Below are 20,699 nucleotides of genomic sequence, written 5' to 3'. Positions count from 1 at the left end.
TGTCAGCAGATTAAGGCTGAACATCAGAGGCCAGCGGGGTTATTACAGCCTCTAGGGATTCCCGAGTGAAAATGGGAAGATATTGCCATGGACTTTGTGGTTGGATTGCCGAAAACCGTGGGTCAGCATGACTCGGTGTGGGTGATTGTGGACATGTATGCTAAGTCCGCCCACTTCTTACCTGTGAAGACAACTTATACTGTGGAGCAGTATGCAGAGCTTTATGTGAAGGAGATTGTTCGACTTCATGGGGCTCCGAGGTCGATAGTATCCGACAGAGACCCCACTTTCACTTCCAAGTTTTGGAAGAGCCTACAGAAGGCAATGGGCACACAACTTCGGTTTAGTACTGCTTATCATCCTCAGACGGATGGACAGTCTGAGAGGACAATATAGATACTGGAGGACATGTTACGAGCTTGTGTGTTGGATTTTGGGGGATCTTGGAGTAGGTATCTCCCTCTGATTGAATTCTCGTACAATAATAGTTATCAGGCGACTATCGGAGTGGCTTCGTATGAGATGCTGTATGGGAGGAAGTGCAGATCATCGATTCACTGGGATGAGGCAGGTGAGAGGAGGTATTTAGGTCCTGAGATGGTTCAGAGGACCAATGAGGCACTTGAGAAAATTAGAGCTCGTATGCTCGCCTCCCAGAGTCGCCAGAAGAGTTATTCAGATCAGAGACGCAGGAGCGCGGAATTTCAGGTTGGTGATCATGTATTCCTCAGGGTTTCACCCCTGAGAGGAGTAAAACGATTCGGCGTTCGGGGCAAGCTGAGTCCCAGGTTTGTTGGCCCCTTTGAGGTTCTAGAGCGAGTCAGGGAGGTAGCTTACAGGCTAGCAATGCCTCCAACTCTATCAGGGGTTCATGACGTGTTTCATGTATCCATGCTCCGGAAGTATGTATCGGATGTTACTCATGTGTTGAGCTATGAGAAACTGGAGTTGGATCGGGATTTATGATTCAAAGAAAAGCCTGTTCAGATCCTTGATAGAAAGGACAAAGTCTTGAGGAACAAGACCGTCTCCTTGGTTAAGATATTGTGGAGGAATAGCAAGGTTGAAGAGGTGACATGGGAACTGGAGTCGGATATGCGGGAGCGGTATCCCGAGTTGTTCAGGTAAATTTTGAGGACGAAATCTTTATGAGGAGGGGATAGTTGTAACACCCCAAGTTTCTAAGAAGGTTTAAGACCTTGTTTAAGCATGCCTGGAGGGCGAGAAGTAAATTGTCATGATATTTTATGAATTTGATTGAATATGTGATTAGAATGCATGATTAGGTTGTATACAGATGCATGTGAGCCCCGTTTGTATGTTAGGGGTAAATTGGTAATTTTAGCCCGTTGAGGGCATACATGTGATAATTGTATTAAGTGATTTGTGCCATGTGAGTGTGGTGTTTTTATTGTGATGCACGCGTCGAGACGGTCCTAGCGAGCTATTGTAACGACCCGGATTTTCAAGACTCGATAATGCGGAAATATAAATGTTTTCATTTAACAAAATGTCTCAAAAACCCGTATAAAAAAAAAACTTTTTAAAAAGTCGTATGGCCATACTTAACATTTAGTTTCAACATATTTTATAAAGAGTAGAGTGAGCCTAGTTTAGGAAAATTACACAACATTTCCAAAAATAAAACGGCTTCCCAAAAGGTCGGTCCACATGTACATTTGCAAGGAAGACTCCAGCGCTCACTGCTCTGCCTTGCCCTTGCTCTTACCTACAGCATGAAACAACTAGGTAAGCGAAAACGCTTAGTAAGATCAACTTTCAAACAAAACATGTAGAGAATTAGGGTTCCGGACCCATCCGGACCCTAAACAATCAATTTCAAGAATGCTAAAGCGTCCTGGCAAACTTATGGTCATGCCTGATAACCAATGATAAATTAATTCGTAACTAGATAAAAATCCTGCACTCAGAAAAATCCCAGAACAAGCAGATATATTATATCACAACTATATCTTATCAACAATTATATCCCTGCACTCAGAAAATCCCAGAGCAAGCAGATATATTATATCACAACTATATCTTATCAACAATTATATCCCTGCACTCAGAAAATCCCAGAGCAAGCAGATATATTATATCACCAAATAATTCGAGACCAACGCTCGACAATTTCCAACAATTCATGCGTAACGCGCCCTCCAACATAATTGCTAATCTGTAAAAGAGAACTGAGTCCCCACACTAAGATCTAGCCAATAAATATTCTCATCAAGGGTAACTATCGTGTTACTTAGGGCATTGCTACATATTTAAGAATGTAATCCAATTTACACGGTTTTATGGAGACTTCTATGTTAATCAGTGGTGCTGGTGAGCAGCTGCCCCTAGGGTGTTCAACCTCACTCTATCTTGGCAACCCCTAGTATCTCTAGGCACTCTCACGGAATGGCCAATATTCACGGCTGCTATCCGGGAATAACTTATCAGAGCACTTGCTCGGATTCTAACCGTCCAATGATTAAGTAAGCATGAGGGCCCCTAGGTCCCATTTATCTTGGCGCCCCTAGGTTTAACCAGCTTATCCTCATCTCATGGCCACTCGTCTCGGTAATGAACCGGACATAAATAAAATCAAGCAGTGTGACGGGGATCAACCGTCTAGGATATGACGGACTTCTACCGTTCATATTTTCTAAATCAGCACTCACTAGACTAACGTCTCTAAGCAACTTTCTATGACAGCCTATGTATATGCATGTATCCCTAAACTAACATACAAGACAATAGTCATTTCATGTTGCAGCCATACAATATAAGTTGACTTACTTGGAGTCCTTAGCGCTCAGCAAGTTTTCACCCTCCAACGTTCAGTCCAGTTACGCTTAGCCAATACTGTAGTTATCCATACAGTATACTCGGATTAATTATGGCACTCATAATTCATTATTATTATTTTGGGCAGTTTGGTCATTTTAATAAAAGTCATTTGTAAGGATTTACAATCCTTATTTGGTTTTAAACTTATTAAGGAAAGTTATACAAAATATTCGAGACTAAACCTTAAGTCTCGGGGAGACCTATCCTAAGGTCTCGTTACCTAGGCTCGGGTATCACAATGGTATTTCCCACAATCCGCTAAAAATCTTATTCTTTCCAGGTATCGCTATTAACCCGCACTTTCGACTAGTCGGTTAAAATATGTAAGATTTTAGCCGGTATTATATCCAGAAAATACAAATAAATTCCTTAATTATTTTTAAAGAAAATAAACTCTTTAAATTTTCCTTTTATTTTTCTTAAGGTTTTAATATCTAAAACCGTTTTAAGAAAATTGCCTAATTTGTCTTAATTAGGAAAACCGTTATAAATTTCTCATCTTGACTAATTAATTTTCCAAAAGCAATTAATCAATTTTACTTACTAGGAAAATAATTTATTTAATTATTTTTCTCAAAATATAGGGTTTTAATCCCTCTTTTAATTTATTAACTATTAATAAATTAAATCTCTTATTTTTAGAAAGAATAAAAACTCTTTAACAAAAATAATTCATTTAAACTCAAAGGGTAAATTTTAGTGAAAATATGATTTCAAGACTTACCATTTTATATCTTGAAATAAACAAAATTTAACTTTTTACCTTATGTTCCAAAATCTCATTTTTACACTAAGTGTGAAAAACATATTTTTCACATTTTTAACTACATACTTCATTAGTTCATAACTTGAAATTTACTTACCCAATTGTTACCAAAATTTCCCAATTCCATTTTTGTTATGCCATTTAGGTCTTTGAAAAATCTTAGGTCAAAATGAGCATTTTTGATTGGTGAAATCATTTTCCAACAATGAGGTAAAAATGACATTGTTTTCAAGTCCTTATTTTTTTCAAACTTTGACAGTTAATAACTTTCAAACCGTTCAATATTTTCTTACCAAATTTTACAGTGGAATAATAGGTTATGCAAGTAATATGTCCACAAAATTTTAGAAAAAACGGGGTTCATTTGACCTATACAGTGGCTGTCCAAACTTGGTTCCAAAAATAAGAATATGAAAAAACAGTTTTTTACCTAATCTTTGAAATAGCATAACTTACTCATTTCTAAACATTTTTTTGTGTTTCAAAAGCTCAATTTTATGTACTCAATCTCAACAACATCACAGTATAATTTAATTTTACAAAAACAATATACAGTGGCTGCTTGACCCCTTGGAAGTCACAGCTCAAAACATGTTTTGTTTTAGGGTATCCTACAAAACCCTTGGGGGTTTTGGTTCCCATTTTCAAAAATCAATACTCATGCATCATAAAAATTATTAAACAAATACCATAACCTTATTACATCATCAACAAGAAACTCTAAGCATTAGATATACAAAATAATGCTTAAAACTAAAAACCCTACAACAAAATCATCAAAAGTAAACTTTTTACCTCTTTGGTGTTCTTGCTTAAGGTTTGGACCTTCCTATAAGCTTTGACTCCTTCAAAACCTTTCAAAAACCCTAACAAACTTCCCCCAACAACATAGTCAATTAGCTATTTGAAACTCTATGCTTAAAACTTCACAAAAGTCTAGATTAATGAAACTTTACCTTAGGGAAAACCCTTCCTAGACCAAGACTTAGCTTCCAAGTTTCTTTGGTGTTCTTGGGGTTGCAAATGGAGAGAACACTTGAGAGAGTCTTCAAAAATCAGATGAGAGTGAATGAGGGAGGGAGAGTGGTCGGATTTGGGGGTTAGAATGGCTCACACAACTCTTCAAAATATCACAAAACACTTGAGTGCTTTTCTACCCACTTGCCCACTTGACTTCTTACACCTTTTTCACTCTCATTAAGTTTTAATCACCAAACTTACTATTAATTAATTAAATTAAATGTCTCTCATATTTAATTTAATTAACCACAAAATAAAATTTAACCTAAGGTCCATTCATGGAATAAAATTCCCCATTTCGGCAAAATTAGGCATTTACCACAAAATGCCTTAAAATTTCCATTTTCTTTTAGGTTTATTATTTTTGACCAAACTTTAACTTTTATGAATGTATTTTATGCCCAAAATATAATTGCCATGATTTTTCATTTTATTTTCCGAGATTTTTACCCGATCAGGGTTTTTGTGTCGGTCCAGGACCGAAAGTCTTATCTTGACTTTTAAAATCACAAAATTCATATTTTGGCTAGCAATAACTCATGGAATACTTACAAACAAAATATAATATTATTTAAAATAATATTCTTAACCCGGGGGAAAAATCCCGACCCGAGTCGTTTAAAGGTACCCAAAAACGTAGGACGTTACAGCTATTTAGTCAAAAAGTCACAACGGGATTTTGTACTCGGCTCGGGAGGAGCCTAGGGGTAATTTGGGAATCTTATAAGTTGAGTTGAGAATGAGTGGTTATAGTTATTGGCGATTGAGTAACCTGTGTAACCGTTTGTAACTGCTGTGAGTAACAAGTTTTAGATAGAAAATGGTAGAATTGAAATAGAAGTGAAAGGACTTGAGTACCCTTGAAGGTTTAGTTAGGAAGGGTTATTAGGAAGGGGTAAAGTGGTCATTTGGCAAGGGAATTAGACAACTTTCAGCTGGGATATTTGGGTACACGGTTTGGGCATTGGGTCATTTGTTGCTTTGATAAAAATTGAAGAGAAGAAAAAAAAGAAGAAGAAAGAAAAGCTAGGGCAAGAAGAAGAAATGTAGAAGGGGGCTGAAGTGGGAGTCTAGGAGGAGATCAAGGAAGCTTTTGGGTGAATTCTCCACTTGAGGTATGGATTTTATGCACATTTAAGTTGGGTTTCTGTTTTGATTTGAGGAATCTAAAGCATGAGTTAAGCATTTTAAAGTTTTGGTTTGAGTTGCTGAAATTAGATCAATGGGGTGGATTTTGGGTGTGATGATGTTTTGATCTTGATTCTAGTGTCTATAGGTTGCTAGATGGTTCATATGAAGTTTTGATTTGATCTTGGGGTTTTGGTATTTGTTTGGGTTGATTTGGGGAGGTTGTAGCTCGGGAAAAACGCAAGAAGAAACCCAGAAATCTGGGTTCGCGAAGGAGCGCCGCGACCCTGTTCTTGGGCGCCGCGGCACAAGGATGCTTCAGGATGTGGCCTAGCCGCTGGGCGTCGTGGCCCTTGAAGGGAGTGCCGCGGCCCTAGGCCATTTTGGCAGCCAAAAAGTTGGGTTTTTAGGGCTTTTTCCCGGGGACACGGGGGATGGTTCCAATGTATTGTTTTATGGATTTAGAGGTCCCGAGAGTGCGGGATTGGTCCCGGGAAGTGGTCTTGGGCTTGGTTAGTATTAAAAGTGTTTTATGTGTGTTGTGACTAGGATTTTGGGGAGGCTCGTGCTAGAGGACCGTGCTTGTGACCTTGGTACATCGGAAAGCTTGGGATACAGGTAAGAAAACCGTAACACCCGGGATCAGGGCATGGGCCCACAGTGTTATTGCGAGGCATGGCCCTAGATTGTTTTACTTGCAAATGTATGGCCTTGGATGAATTATTATATGTTTGAACAATTACATCGAAATGTATTATGCGTGCGATTATAATGAAATGAACGGCTAAGGCCGAGAGCGGCAAAGGCCGGGTACGGCCTTGGGGCCGGAAGTAACACTCAGCACATGTGGTGCTTATAGCCAGGGTGGGACCCAAGGGATACATGAGTTATCCTTACGGTGAGGACCGAGACCGTCGACTTTGGTAAGGCCTCTGGGGCGGCATGGCCGTGCTTGATCAGTCTGATGGTTTTCCTGTTTATCAATGGATTATATGTCAGCTATATTCTGTGCATATGTTATATACTATTTGGGTTTTCTTGCTGGGCTTCGGCTCACGGGTGCTCTGTGTGGCAGGTAAAAGCAAGGAGTCAGTCAACCGGTCATGAGTATGGAGAGTGTGGGGGCGGCGCGTACATGTTTGGCCTGCCCGACTGCTTTGGTTGGGAACATTTTGTATATGGCTGTATTAACTCATTCTTTTGATAGTTAACCTGGTGTAAATCTATTTTTGAGTTGTAAATATTTTGTAAATCTTATTTTTGGGATCCCAGATGTTTGATACTTAATGTTTTCAATGAAACTAAACATTTTCAAAGAGTACAACCTTAAATTCTGGTTTATTCACACTTTTGGTTTTAGAAACCACGTAGAGTCAGTCAAAAGCACGATTTCTGTTTTAAACTCACTAAGTAACGGCTCTAAGGTAGTAGGGCGTTACAGTCCCCGAGGGCAAAATGGTAATTTTTCCCAATATTCCCGCCTAAGCTTTCCATCCTCCAATATATCTCCATATATTTATTTCCATAACCCGATAGTCTAAATAACTACCCGATACCTAAAATACCCCTGACTCATCCAAAGTCAAATACTAAGCCCCATTGTGACTTTTCCCGCTATCTAGCTCCCTATGATCGCCTCAAGTTGCTCACTGCAAATCTACCCACATAATAATGTGGTTCTCACAGATATAACATTTAACCACATTTGCATTCAAAAAATCATACAAGCATGCATTAAATCAATAAATTCACTCATAAGTCAATTATGCCTTCCCAGGATGCTAATCAGGGCCCTTAAGCTATATTAGTGATTTTTGGTCGTTACAACTATCCCCTCCTACTGGGAATTTCGTCCTCGAAATTTACCTGAATAGCTCGAGATATTGATCCCGCATCGCTGACTCTAACTCTCAGGTCGCTTCCTCGACCTTGCTATTTCTCCACAGCACCTTAACTAACATAATTGTCTTATTCCGTAAAACTTTGTCCTTCCGATCCAAAATCTGAACTGGTCGCTCCTCATAGGACAAATCTGTCTGCAACTCTAAGTCCTCATACTTCAGCACATGCGTTGTATCTGAAACATACTTCTGCAACATGGAGACATGGAACACATCGTGAACCCCTGACAGCGACGGTGGCAAGGCCAACCTATAAGCCACCTGTCCAACTCTTTCTAGTACTTTGAAAGGTCCAACTGTTGGTTTTTATCGATCAAATAAGAGATTATACGCAGTGGAACAACAATCAAATTGTCAGTTTAATCCCAAAAGATTTCTAGATCTACTTCTTCACATGCATATATATATTGAATCAAAGACAAGAATAGAAAAATTACCTCAGGTCTTTCCTTGCTGCTATCTTTTTGTATGGCTAAATCCTTGAGATCTCACACCAAGATCTTCCAAAATGTTCTCAACACACAAAGAACGAGTGTGGGCTCTCTATACAAACAATAGGCAAAAAACTATTTATCAGATGTTCTCAACACATGAGATCTGATAAAGTTTGGACCTAGGTTTTGTGAAGAATAGTGACTTTTGTTTGTCACTGTTCTCTTTCTCTGAGAGAGATTTCTAGATATTTTCCAATCCCTGAAAAGTTACGTTCTGTAAAACTGATATCCTATATTTAATATATCCAATATATTAAAATATTTGTTATTTTAAACAATTTAAAATAACTGATCAGTTATCATATTTTTGTTTAAATAATAGTATTTTAATCATATTAAAATATCTAATTATTTATTTAATATTTAAATAACTAAAATTGTGGACCCAAGAAACTGATCACAGTCTCTTATGCGTGTAGCACAGTGACTGTGCACTGTGCCACACGTGTACCACATGCTAGTGACGACATATGATTTTTCCCAATTTTTATTATTATTTAAATACCAAAAATCCCAAAAATTAAATTAATTCAAAATTAATTATATTTTTGTTAAATCAAATAATTAATTAATTACACATAATTAAACAATAATTATGTTTGATACATAGAAAAATATTTTACTTATCACATAAGTCCTTTTTGCCCATTTTTGTATTTACCTTTGTCAGTGATTGTTTGAGCCATTTCGTGGACCATGAACCTATAACATTAAACTCCAATAAATAAACTAAATAATTAAACTCTTTAATTATAATAGTTAATTTATTAATTCTTATATTACTCCACTATAAATTCAGAATTGCACTCTTAATGTTATAGATATACTTTTACAGAAATCTTTTCTTAAGTCGTCCATTGATATAACCATCTTACAATAGTTCAACCCTATAATTAATTAGTTCATAAATTAGAATGGAGGAATTAACATTTTACCTTTCTAATTTACTTCTTATTCCTTAAGTACCATTAATTCACTAGTGAATATTTAATCTATAATATAATTATAGATTTGAGCTCAAAATCATTCAGTTCCAGAATTAAACCTGAAGGGAACTAATATACGATCCGTTAGGAAAGATTAGATTCCGTATTGTTGATACATGTTCCCAGCCATCCATGATATTAAATCTCCAAAACAAAAGTCATTAGCCTCATTCTTTGAAGAGACCTTAACGAATGAATCAAAAGATTTAATAAACATGAACAGGAGTTCATGAACACTCAGGATTTAGGTTGATCTATAAATGATCATCAGTTATGATATGAATTACAAGTCTTTATTGTTAAATGGTTTTTGGATAAAGACTTTAATTCATATCGGTCCATGTCATATATAATCATATTATATAAAGCACCTTTACCGAGATGTCTTTCCACATCAATAATCCGAATCTAGATTATTTGTATCATTATGATACTCAGTAAATCGTACTTACAACTCCAATTAAAGAATTCCATAAATTTAATTTGTTGTTGTTGACTATTTTTATTCATTCATGCGATCTTAATTCTCTCGTACTAATACAAGATCACATCCTCAATAATGAATATGGAACTTTTCTGATATTTACAAAATTATTCAAACAATAATTTAACAATCTAAATAAAACAATAATAATGAACCATTGTATTTATTTATTCACAGAAAAACAAAAGTCTTTACATGCTTTTAGGACACACTCCTAAGACCAACAAACCAAGGGCTTAGCTTGCCCTTTACTCCAAATCTCCTCACCCCTCTCAGTGGTGAAACTCACAGAAACACGTGGCCCCCAACCTGGAACTCCACGTCCCTACGCTTAAGATCAGCGTAGTTTTTCTGTCTACTCTGCGACGCAAGCATTTTGGCTCGAATCTTCTCAATAGCCTCATTAGTCTTCTGCACCATATCTGGCCCCAAATACCTTCTCTCACCCATCTCATCCCAATGAATGGGCGATCTACACTTTCTTCCATATAACATCTCACAAGGGGCTACCCCATGGAGACAAACTATCTCCCTCACATACAACTCTGCATACTGTTCCACTGTATAGGTCGACTTCACTGGTAGAAAATGAGCTGACTTGGTGTATCTGTCTACTATCACCCCACTGAGTCACAAAGTCCCACTGTCCTGGGTAGTCCTCCCACAATATCAATCGTGATGTCCTCCCACTAACATTCTGGGATACCCAAAGGCTGAAGCAATCACGCTGGTCGCTGATGCTCAGCCTTTACCTGCTGACATGTCAAACATCTAGACACATACTCTACCACATCCTTCTTCATCCCAGGCCACCAATATAATCCCCGTAGATCCTGATACATCTTCGTGGTACCCGGATGAAGCGAGTATGGCGTAGAGCCGATAAAAGATTAGATCTAATCGACATTTTCATTGAATGACTCAAATGAGCATTAATGCCGGACCGACCTCAAGTTCGAGGAAAACTAAAAGCGCTTGTCTAGCCAAAGGCTAGTCATTTAGAGCCAGGGCCAACGAGCCCAATGACTGTTTAGTCACATGGCTATGGGTGCCGAGCCCCGTATGACTTACCCATCAGTCACTCATCTGTTTAAGCTAGTGACTTACCCATCAGTCACTCAGTATGGTTTACCAGAACCCCAAGTGTTAATTCACTCATCTGATTAGAGCCATTGCAGGAAAGCCTACGTGATGGTTCCGTCACACGGCTATGGGTGCCGAGCCCCATAGTGACTTGCTTGTCAGTCACTCATTATGGTTTAACAAAACCTCAAAGTGATATTCACTCATCTGCTCAGGGTATGATCATGATGATCATCATTGGCATGGATGTGGGTACTAAGCCCTGTGGTGACTTGCTTGTCAGTCACTCAGTATGGTTTACCAGAACCTCAAGTGTTAAATCATTCATCTGATTAGGATTCACTTGATAGTCATCCAATCAGGAGGGCACGATTTCTTATCCTAGATTACCCAGCATTATCTGAGGTTATTTGCATGCTTGAATGGAGCTATATTTGCTAGGCATGCCAGATATGATTTGATGTCATGATATGATTGTTCATGAGCATATTGAGTTTTCTTGCTGGGCTTCGGCTCACGGGTGCTATACGGAGCAGGTAAAGGCAAAAGAAAGCTGGACCATCCTTGAGTTAGAGAGCTTAGGTGACAATGTGTACATATGCGGTTGCTCAACCGCCACGGCCGAGGGTTGAAAGAGGAACTAGGGTTAAACCCTGTTTTGCTGCTTAGATCGGCTGGTTGTAAATATTTTCTTGTAATGAACCTTTAAATTATATTTTTGGGATCCCAATGTATACAGTAAATGTTTTAGTGAAACGTTATATCTTAACCAAAAATTTTAATCCCTAAACCGCTAACCATACTTAGTCGCACGATTATGGCCAAACGACTCGATTAGCGAGTTTAGCGCTGTTTGAAAGGCACACCGCAATGGTCCCTGGAGTATAGGGCATTACAGCAGTCATCGCTACAAGGGTAGAAGAGTTCACCAATCTGAAGCAGGGAAACTTAACGGTAGCAGAGTATGCTTGACAGTTCGACCGACTAACCAAGTTCGCGCCAGAGTTGGTCCCAACCGGTTTCTTGAGGGTTAACAAGTTTGTTAGAGGACTCAGACCAAAAATTGTGCTAGGAGTAAAACTAGCAAATTTGGGAACCACTTCTTATGCCGATGCTCTAGAAACAACTATAGAAGTGGAAAGGCTTCAGGTGAATGTTAGTAAGGAGGAGGCCAGTAAGCCTGAACCTAAACAACATAATCAACCCCAGAATGGTCAGAACAACAACAAAAACCATAGCATAGCAACAATAATGGCCAGAAGAGAAGGCATCCTGACAATAATCAATCCGACAATGACAAAAGAACACGGACAAGCAATGGAAATAATAGCTCGGGTTATGTAGAATACCCACAATGCTCCAAATGCCAAAAGAAACATCATGGGGAGTGTCATGCAAACACTAAAGGATGTTAAAATTGTGGTCAGGAAGGTCATCGAAAGAAGGAATGCCCACAACTCAAGCAAGAAGATAAAAGGGACAACAAGATGGTTCTAGCTAGAGTCTTTGCCTTGACCCAGGAAGAAGCTGAAGCTAGTAACAAAGTTGTCACAGGTCAGATTCCTATCCTCGATAATTTCTATTAAGTATTATTTGATTCAGAGGCAACACACTCGTATATCTCGTTAAGAATGATAGAGAAATTAGACAAACCTTGTGAAAGATTTATAGCTAGGTTTGTGACAGAATTTCCTTCGGGCGGGGTAGTCCTATCATCACGGATAGTACGAGGCGTACCGATCAAAATCGAGGACATAGAACTAGAATGAGACCTGATAGAGCTAGAGATCAAAGACTTCAACGTAATACTGGGCATGGATTGGCTAGCAAGGCATGGTGCAACCATCGACTGTAGACGTAAGAAAGTGACGTTCGAGACTCCTGATGGTCAGAGACTATGTTTTAGGGAAAGGTTTCAGGACTACTGACACCGCTTATTTTATCTCTCAAAGCTCAGAGGATGATTGAGAAAGGATGTCACACATTCTTAGCAAGCGTCACGAATGTGGCAAGGGAAACACCACTAAAGGTTGGAGACGTCCGTATTATAAAGGAATTTCCAGAAGTATTTCCTCATGACTTACCAAGGTTGCCGCCTATTCGGGAAATCGATTTCACAATCGAACTAGTACTGGGAACTGAGCCTATCTCAAAGGCACCATACCGGATGGCACTTACCGAACTCAAGGAGTTGAAGACGCAGCTACAAGAACTCTTGGACTTGGGTATCACCAGACTAAGCCATTCGCCATGGGGAGCCCCGATTCTATTTGTGAAGAAGAAGGACAGAAGCATGCGAATGTGTATAGATTACTACAAGCTGAATAAGGTGACAATTAAGAATAAGTACCCGCTACCCCAGATCGACGACTTGTTTGATCAACTTTGAGGAGCGACCCTGTTTTCTAAGATTGATCCACGGTCCGGTTATCACCAGCTCAAGGTATGGGAATAGGATATTCCCAAGACAACTTTTAGAACTCGATATGGACATTATGAGTTTCTAGTTATGTCGTTTGGTCTTACCAACGCTCCATTCACATTTATGGATTTAATGAATCGGGTCTTCAAGGATTATTTGGACAAATTCGTTGTAGTGTTCATCAACGATATTTTGGTGTACTCCAAGAATGAAGTCGAGCACGAGGAACATTTAAGAATGACCATGTTGTGACTGAAGGAGCATCAACTTTACACCAAGTTCAAGAAGTGCGAATTTTGGCTATCGCAAGTATTGTTCCTCGACCACATAGTGTCCAAGGACAGAGTTGCTGTAGACCCAACTAAGGTAGAGGCTGTGAAGGATTGGCCAAGACCTTACAATGCGTCAGAGGTTAGAATTTTTCTCGGGCTAGCAGGCTATTATCAAAGATTTGTAGAAGGCTTTTCTAAGATAGCCACTCCGCTTACCAACATGACCTGGAAACAACAAAGGTTCAACTGGACGGATAAGCGTGAAGAGAGCTTCCAGTTGCTTAAGGACAAGTTATGCTCAGCACCAGTACTTTGTGTACCAACACCCAACGACAAGTTTATAGTATATTTTGACGCATCAAAGCAAGGTTTGGGCTGTGTGCTGATGCAGAATGACAAAGTGATAGCCTATGCCTCAAGGTAGCTAAAGGAATATGAGCAACGCTATCCAACACACGATATGGAGTTTGCAGCGGTGGTCTTTTCATTGAAAATTTGGTGCCACTATCTTCATGGAGAACGATGTGAGATTTATACGGACCACAAGAGCTCAAAGTATTTCTTCACACAGAAGGAGCTCAACATGAGGCAGTGTAGGTGATTGCAAAATCCTATACCACCCAGGGAAAGCAAATGTAGTTGCTGATGCGCTAAGCAGGAAGAGTTACAGAAATCTAGCAGCGTTATCCAGATAGAAAAGCCGCTTCAGCAAGAGCTGATAAATGCCGGAATAGAAGTAGTCATTGGTAAACTGGCTAACTTGTCCATCCAATCAAGTTTGTTGGAAAAAATACAGATCGGGCAAGGGCATGATGACACGTTAGTATCTCACATAGCTGTAGTTAAAAAAGGCAAGGCCACAAATTTCTCTTTACCAGGACAGGGGTTCTTGAGATATAAAGGTCGGGTATGCGTGCCGAATGAATATGGAATTAAGATGGAGATTTTAGAAGAGGCACACAATACCCCATACTCAGTTCACCTAGGGTCGACCAAGATGACTCACGACCTTAAAGCACTGTATTGGTTGCTAGGAATGAAGAAAGACGTAGCATAATATGTGTCTAAATGCTTAGTATGCCAGTAAGTGAAAGCAGAACATCAGTGGCCCGCAGGCTTATTTCAATCGCTAAGTATTCCAGAATGGAAGTGGGAAGACATAGCCATGGACTTTGTGTTAGGATTGCCACGAACAAATAAGTAGCACAACTCGGCTTGGGTAGTGGTAGATAGACTAACCTAGTCAACTCACTTCCTGCCTGTCAAGACTACGTACACAACAGACCAGTATGCATACATCTTTGTTTAAGAAATAATACGATTGCATGGAATGCCTAAGACCATAGGATTTGATAGAGTATCGGTGTTTACATCGAGATTTTGGGGAAGCTTGCAGCAAGCCATGGGTACCAAGTTAAGTCTTAGTACGCCATTTCATCCTCAAACCGATGGTCAGTCCGAGCGTACCATACACATTTTAGAGGATATGTTGTGCGCTTGTGTACTTGATTTCAAAGGATCATGGAGTAAGTATTTACCACTGATAGAGTTCTCCTACAACAATAGCTACTAGTCAATGATCGAGATGGCACCCTATGAGTTACTTTATGGAAGGAGGTGTCAATCGCCGTTACATTGGGATGAGGTAGGAGAAAGAAAACTTCTTGGACCCGAAGCTGTTAGAGAGGCTCAGGATGCAGTGGCGCTGATTAGAAAGCGTATGCTCGCTGCTCAGAGTCGACAGAAAGGTTATGCGGATGCTAAGCGATGAGATATGGAATTCAAAGTCGGAGATCAAGTCTTCTTAAAGATATCTCCTATGAAAGGAGTGAAGCAGTTTGGGAAGAAAGGTAAACTTAGTCTCCAGTTTATAGGTCCATTTGAGATATTGGACAAGGTGGGAACAATTGCATATAAATTAGCCCTACTGCCAACTCTAGCAGATAGCCACAATGTATTTCACATCTCGATGTTGCGTAGATATGTGTCAGACCCATCTCACGTCCTCAAGTATGATACGATAGCACTCCAGAAAGACTTGAGTTACGAGGAACGACCGGTTAGCATCCTGGAGAAGGGGATGAAGGAGTTATGGTCTAAGAGTATTCCAATAGTCAAGGTCCTATGGAGTAATAGTTCAGAACGGGAGGCAATGTGGGAGTTAGAGGAAGACATCTTAGCACGGTATCTAGAATTTTTTGGTAAGTAAATTTCGGGGACGAAATTCTTTTAAGTAGGGGAGAATTTTACTTAGCTAAATAGTAGTAGTAGTAGCTAGTAGTAGCTTGTAGTATTTTAGTTTTCGTGGATACTAGTTCAAGTCAGGATTTAGTTGGAAACAATTATAGATTTTATAAGTTTAACCTATAGTTTAGAAATATTAATTATAATATAAGGTTTGATTAATATAGCTGGTCCTAGAAATATTATTTATTATGACCTAAGGTTTAGATTGAATTAATAAGAACGTGACACTTGTCACAAGCATGTTTATTAAGGATTTAAACATTTTGGATGAATAATTTAATAAAGGATAAATCTAGAAGCTCTAAAATCTAGAAGCTCTAAAACCTTTCAGCAGCTGTTAGGATCACGTTTTACTTAGTCAAAGTTGTTTAAACAAATTCAAAATATGCTAAAAGAGTGCAAAAACGTGTTTGATATATCACAGCTATAGGGGGCGATATATCGCCTATGGGAGATACAGAAAACACGCCGACTTCGCACGAACAAAAGCACATGACATAGGTAGGGGTGATATATCGCCTAGGGTAGGCGATATATCGACTCTTGGAGCCATTTTTGAATCTTTGTGGATTTAAATTAGAAACAACCCCCAACCACTTGGACTTGCTCTTGAACGTTTTTGACTGAGTTCTGGGCATCTGTTGAAACAAAAATTCACATCTTTTCAATTAATATTCATTTTAAAAGGGGTTAGTTTCACTCCTTGAACTCTATAAATAAGACCTAGTACTCAGCCATTTCACTCATCATTCAAGCATTCTTTAGAGCCTCCAAGCTGCTAAGATTACTCTAGAGAGAAAACACTTGGGTTTTAGGTCAAAAGATTTTCCAATATAATCTTTTCTAAACACTTGGAAAGTAAGATAGAGTGACTTTTCAGTATCGAGGTGTAGATCGTAGTTTTAGATCATCCAAGGTATTCTTATCCTCATGTTTAATCCATCATAGTTCTATTTTTTTCCTTTTTTTTTTTTTTTTTTCAGATCCTAACTCATTATTATGGCTTTTGGTTAGGTGTTTAAGTTCCTTGAAACTTAAGGTTGTTCAATAAGTTTCTATCTTAATGGTTTAGTTCTCTTTTTCATCTCCTTTTCTTTAGAAACTCATGGTTTTTACTATTGGTTTTAGGAGAGTTCCAATCCTGTTCTTGTCTCCAATATCCCACTTTTTGGTAAGGAAAATTGGTTAGATTATATGTGTTTGTAATGACCCAACTAATTCTAAGACTTTGGACCATTAAAACTACTATACATAGACACTATTCTTAAGAAAACATACATACGAAACATTCATAAACTTTATAAAAGAAACTATAAAGGAAATGTTGAAATACATAAATTCAGGGTATGGGATCCCATTGTTTTAAAAATAAAACATAACTTTAACTTAATTAAAATTTGTTACAAAACCAAGTGCGGAAAAATACATAGAAAACATAATTAAAAAGACTGAAAACAACGTCGTCCTCGAATCTTTCATGCAGTCCTTTAAATCCATTCTTCCTCAATACACAACCTCAAGCTGCCAGGAATCCTTCCGCTGCCATAACTATTTTCTTGCATACATAAAAAAAATAAAGGAATGAGCCTAATGCTCAGCAAGGAAAATCTACTAATAACATAAAACATATACATAAACATATCATAAATATATACTATAAACATATGTCATATACTAATACAATGGCCATTATACTACTTAGGGCTTGTTAACTAAGCAAGTCATATGCCCAATAGATTTGTGGAGCTTGCTAGCTAAGCAAGTCATATGCCCATAAATCATTGGGGCTTGCTAGCTAGACAAGTCATATGCCCAAGGCTATAAACATACTATACATATTACATAACATAACATCACATAAGATAACATATAAACATATCATATAACATAAGCATAACATATCATATAAACATACAAGGTCTATCCTATTTTCCTTAAGGGATATGAGAACAAGGATGGGATTTGGAATGCTCCTAAAACAAACAATACGAAGGTGAGTATTCTAAAGAAAAGAGATGATGACAAGAGGACTAAACCACCAAGAAGAAACTTACCAACAAGAAATATTAAGTTCAAAGAACTTAAATACCTAACCAAGATAATGAAAAATAATGAGTTAGGATTTGAGTAAAGAAAACTATAAGAAACTGATGAAACATATAGAAATGAACTAGGAATAGGAATACCTTTGAATGCACTAGAATCGAACTACACCTCGATATCAAAAAACACACTATTAACCTTACTTCCCAAGTATTTTTAAAGCTTAAAATGATAAAGCTTATAACCCCAACCCAAGTGTTTATCACTCAAAAGTAAACCTAACACCTTGAAGGCTCTGAGCACAGCTTGAAGAATGAGAGAAATGGCTGGGTACTATGTCCTATTTATAGAGTTCAAGGAGTGAAAAGATCTTCTTTTAGCTTGAATACAATAATGAATATTTAATTGAAAAACATTTGAATATTCATTCAGCAGAGGCTTAAGACTCGGTCAAAACGTTTAGAGGCTTGCTAAGAGGTTAAGGAATGAAAGGAGCTCACTTTCAAAACCATTTGAAAATCTTGCCCTAGGGCCGATATATCGCCCATTGTAGGCAATATATCGCCTGGGCCTATATCCCGAGGCTCGATGATGCATTTGTGTGAAGTTACGTGTCTTTCGTATTCCCCGTGTGGCGATATATCGACCCTAGAGCTGCGATATATCGGCATATGCTGAAATATTATACATGTAATTGCACTTTTTCAGCCTAATTTGAATTGGGTAAACAGCTTTGACTAAGTCATATAACGTTTTTAAAGCTACTGGCAGATTCTGGGGTTTTCAAATATTTCTCCTATAAAACTATTCATAAAAAATGCTTAATTCCTTAATAAACATGCACACGACAAGTGTCATTATCTTATTAGTTCTATCTAAACCTTATAGTATAAATAACATCTTTATAAACAACTATATTAATCAAACCTTATGTTATAATTAATATTCTTAAACTATAGGTTAAACTTATAAAATCTACAAGTGTTGCTACAAGTGTTCAACTAAGTCCCAGCTTGAACCAAAATCCACAGTAATAATCATACTATAACTACTACTAGCAATTACTATATCTAACTAGCTAAGTAAAGTTCTGGGACTCTACAGTGTTTATATGATGTGTTATGATATGTTTATATGCTATGATATGTGCTATGTATATATGCATAAATATGTTTTGTAGTCACTTAGGGCTTATAGTTGCTTAGATAGCAAACCCCAAGATTTTTATCATTATTGTGGATTAGAGTTATGATTTACCCTACCTTGATTAGTAGACAGAGGACCTAGATGGGTTATCATATACTATTTTGTGATCTAACCTACCTCGATTAGTAGATTGAGGACCTAGATGGTTTTATCACATGCTACAGTAATGAGTTAGTGGCCATTAATATTGTAGTCCTATATGATATACATTTTTACATCTTATATTTTATGATATTGTCTTATGATTTATGATATATGTTTTTAGTAGATTTTCCTTGCTGGGCATTAGGCTCATTCCTTTTATTTTAGATGGTGCAAGAAAATGAACTTGGAAGGCAGGATAAATTCGTGGCAGCTTGGCATGTGTATTGGGGATGGATGAATTGAATGGACTGCGGCAAGATCGAGGATGGCGTTATTTAAAGTCTTTTAATTTATGTTTTATGCATTTCTACACTTAGTATTTAAATGATTGATTAAAGTTTATGTTTTATGTACTAAACAATGGGTACCCATACCTTATACTGGATTTTAAATGAATTTATATTATTTTATGTATTCTAAAATAGTAGTTATGTTTAGTAGTTTTTAATGGTCCGAGGTATAGAATTAGTCGGGGCATTACAACTTAGATAAGCCATGCGAACTTTTTAGAGATAAGTTTCTCACAAAGTTACCCTCGGGGGAAAGAATGCTATCTAGTAGAGGGGTGCGTAGCGTTGTAGTTAGAATTGGAGCAAAAGAATTACCAGTAGATTTGATCGAGTTAGACCTTAAGGATTATGATGTAATTTTTGGTATGGATTGGTTAGCAAAATATGGGGCAATGATAGACTATAAGGGTAAGATAGTCAACTTTCAAACAGAAGGCGGAGAACAGTTCACCTTCAAAGGAGAAGTTTTCCGAACTCGCATATCGATAGTCTCAGCTCTCAAAGCTCAACGATTAATCAATAGTGGTTGCCAAGCGTTTCTAGCATGTGTGGTGGAAAAAACATGAGAGACACAGCTCGAGCTCAAGGATGTACATATTGTATGCGAATTTCCCGAGGTGTTTTCAAAAGATCTACAGGGATTACCTCTGAGTAGGGAAATCGAGTTTGAAATAGAATTGGCACCTGAGACGACACCAATCTCAAAAGCTCCCTATAGAATGGCGCCTACTGAGTTAAAGATACAATTGCAGGAGCTTTTAGACAAGAGTTTCATCCGACTGAGCTATTGGCCTTGGGGAGCAGCAGTGCTTTTTTGTCAAAAAGAAGGACGGGAGTATGAGGATGTGCGTCGACTATCCAGAACTAAATAAAGTGACGATTAAGAACAGACACCCTTTGCCTCGAATAGACGATCTTTTTGATCAACTATAAGGATCTACGGTATTTTCGAAGATAGATTTGCGGTCAGGGTATCATCAGTTAAAAGTACGAGAATAAGATATCCTAAAGATGACTTTTCGGACTAGATATGGACACTACGAATTCCTGGTAATGTCTTTTGGCTTAACGAACGCACCCGTTGCATTCATGGATCTTATGAACCGTGTATTTAAGGACTACCTGGATAAGTTTGTTATGGTGTCTATAGACGACATATTGACCTATTCTTTGTTTTCTACTATGCAAAGTATTCCATCTTCAGAGATATGGAATCCTGGTCGCCCCTCGTTCCTCACTTCGTGTATCAATCCTAGAACCCAAGGATCGACTAACTTCCCGCCTTTTATGGCTTCCATAATGGTAGGCTCAATAGAGAGGTTAGCCAATTGACCAACTACTATATCTAAATCCAAGGTAGCAAGGTCGACTT

At 38.1% G+C, this 20,699-nt stretch overlaps 1 long non-coding RNA gene across 1 annotated transcript; it reads right to left on the bottom strand.

The window, feature by feature from the left end:
- Positions 1-1,487: 1,487 nt before the first annotated feature.
- LOC133822176 (uncharacterized) lies at positions 1,488-4,705 on the bottom strand. The gene is made up of 3 exons (XR_009887813.1): positions 4,564-4,705; positions 4,403-4,481; positions 1,488-1,729 (listed from the first exon to the last, which is right to left on the bottom strand). It is a non-coding gene; the product is annotated as an uncharacterized LOC133822176 (long non-coding RNA).
- Positions 4,706-20,699: the final 15,994 nt, after the last annotated feature.

Source organism: Humulus lupulus, chromosome 1 (assembly GCF_963169125.1).
Source record: "Humulus lupulus chromosome 1, drHumLupu1.1, whole genome shotgun sequence".
NCBI lineage: Eukaryota > Viridiplantae > Streptophyta > Magnoliopsida > Rosales > Cannabaceae > Humulus > Humulus lupulus.
This window is presented reverse-complemented; position numbering and strand designations above follow the sequence as displayed.